This window comes from Vicugna pacos, unplaced genomic scaffold (assembly GCF_048564905.1).
Source record: "Vicugna pacos unplaced genomic scaffold, VicPac4 SAC-SAT, whole genome shotgun sequence".
NCBI lineage: Eukaryota > Metazoa > Chordata > Mammalia > Artiodactyla > Camelidae > Vicugna > Vicugna pacos.
Genome location: NW_027328721.1, coordinates 8,314,775 through 8,317,577, shown reverse-complemented (window position 1 = coordinate 8,317,577; position 2,803 = coordinate 8,314,775).

Below are 2,803 nucleotides of genomic sequence, written 5' to 3'. Positions count from 1 at the left end.
TGAGTTCTAACGGAATGCCTAACCTTGTCTCCCCTGATGGTTTTCCTAATGTCTCTGTGCCAGGGAATGCTAGGGGGGTTTGCAGGAATTCCCAGGGACAGAGGCTGCCTCCCCAAGGTCAGGGAAGGTATTTCTAAGACTTCCCCGAACAGGGAACACCTGTGACTGAAGAGAGCTGTGTGGAGTTGTCTCTCGAGCTCCCCCACGCACTGACAATGGTCCCGGAATCCTGAGCGTGGGGAGGTTCCACCAACGGTCGGCAGCACGTGGTTTCTAACGGAATGCCTATGCTCGTCTCCCCTGAGGGTTTTCCTAATGTCTCTGTGCCAGGGAATGCTAGGTTGTTTAGCAGGAAGTCCCAGGGACAGAGGCTGCCTCCCCAAGGTCAGGGAAGTTATTTCTCGGTCTTCCCCGAACAGGGAACACCTGTGACTGAAGAGAGCTGCGTGGAGTTGTCTCTCGAGCTCCCCCACTCACTGACAATTTTTCCGGAATCCTGAGCGTGGGGAAGTTCAACCAACCGTCGGCAGCGCATGGGTTATAACGGAATGCCAAAGCTCGTCTCCCCTGAGGGTTTTCCTAATGTCTCTGTGCCAGGGAATGCTTGGGGTGTTTGCAGGAAGTCCCAGGGACAGAGGCTGCCTCCCCAAGGTCAGGGAAGGTATTTCTCGGACTTCCCAGAACAGGGAACACCTGTGACTGAAGAGAGCTTCGTGGAGTTGTCTCTCGAGCTCCCCCACGCACTGACAATGGTTCCGGAATCCTAAGCGTGGGGAGGTTCCACCAACGGTCGGCAACGCGTGGGTTCTAACGGAATGCCTAAGCTTGTCTCCCATGAGGGTTTTCCTAATTTCTCTGCGCCAGGGAATGCTAGGGGTGTTTGCAGGAAGTCCCAGGGACTGAGGCTGCCTCCCCAAGGTCAGGGAAGGTATTTCTCGGACTTCAGCGAACAGGGAACACCTGTGACTGAAGAGAGCTGCGTGGAGATGTCTCTCGAGCTCCCCCACGCACTGACAATGTTTCCGGAATCCTGAGCGTGGGGAGGTTCCACCAACGGTCGGCAGCGCGTGGGTTCTAACGGAATGCCTAAGCTCGTCTCCCCTGAGGTTTTTTCTAATTTCACTGTGCCAGGGAATGCTAGGGGGGTTTGCAGGAAATCCCAGTGACAAAGGCTGCCTCCCCAAGGTCAGGGAAGGTATTTTTCGGACTTCAGCAAACAGGGAACACCTGTGACTGAAGAGAGCTGCGTGGAGTTGTCTCTCGAGGTCCCCCACGCACTGACAATGGTTTCGGAATCCTGAGCGTGGGGAGGTTCCACCAACGGTCGGCAGCGCATGGGTTCTAAAAGAATGCCTAAGCTCGTCTACCCTGAGGGTTTTCCCAATGTCTCTGTGCCAGGGAATGCTAGGGGGGTTTTCAGGAAGTCCCAGGGACAGAGGCTGCCTCCCCAAGGTCAGGGAAGGTATTTCTCGGACTTCCCCGAACAGGGAACACCTGTGACTGAAGAGAGCTGCGTGGAGTTGTCTCTCGAGCTCCCCCACGCACTGACAATGCTTCCGGAATCCTGAGAGTTGGGAGGATCCACCAACGGTCGGCAGCGCGTGGGTTCTAACGGAATGCCTAAGCTCGTCTCCCCTGAGGGTTTTCCTAATGTCTCAGTGCCAGGGAATGCTAAGGGGGTTTGCAGGAAGTCCCAGGGACAGAGGCTGCCTCCCCAAGGTCAGGGAAGGTATTTCTCGGACTTCCCCGAACAGGGAACACCTTGACTTAAGAGCGTTCCGTGGAGTTGTCTCTCGAGCTCCCTCACGCACTGACCATGGTTCCGGAATCCTGAGCGTGGGGAGGTTCCACCAACGGTCGGCAGCGCGTGGGTTATAACGGAATGCCTAAGCTCGTCTCCCTTGAGGGTTTTCCTAATGTCTCTGTTCCAGGGAATGCTAGGGGGTTTGCAGGAAGTCCCAGGGACAGAGGCTGCCTCCCCAATGTCAGGGAAAGTATTTCTCGGACTTCCCCGAACAGGGAACACCTGTGACTGAAGAGAGCTGGGTGGAGTTGTCTCTCGAGCTCCCCCACGCACTGACAATGATTCCGGAATCCTGAGCGTGGGGAGGTTCCACCAACGGTCGACAGCGCGTGGGTTCTAACGGAATGCCTAAGCTCGTCTCCCCTGAGGGTTTTCCTAATGTCTCTGTGCCAGGGAATGCTAGGAGGGTTTGCAGGAAGTCCCAGGGACAGAGGCTGCCTTCCCAAGTTCAGGGAAAGTATTTCCCGGACTTCCCCGAACAGGGAACACCTGTGACTGAAGAGAGCTGCGTGGAGTTGTCTCTCGAGCTCCCCCACGCATTGACAATGGTTCCGGAATCCTGAGCGTGGGGAGGTTCCACCAACGGTCGGCATCGCGTGGGTTCTAACGGAATTCCTAAGCTCGCCTCCCCTGAGGGTTTTCCTAATGTCTCTGTGCCAGGGAATGCTAGGAGGGTTTGCAGGAAGTCCCAAGGACAGAGGCTGCCTCCCCAAGGTCAGGGAAGCTATTTCTCGGTCTGCCCCAATCAGGGAAAACCTGTGACTGAAGAGAGCTGCGTGGAGTTGTCTCTCGAACTCCCCCAAGCACTGACAATTGTTCCGGAATCCTGAGCGTGGGGAGGTTCCACCAACGGTCGGCAGCGCGTGGGTTCTAAAGGAATGCCTAACCTCGTCTCCCCTGAGGGTTTTCCTTATGTCTCTGTGCCAGGGAATGCTAGGGGTGTTTGCAGGAAGTCCCAGGGACAGAGGCTGCCTCCCCAAGGTCAGGGAAGGTATTTCT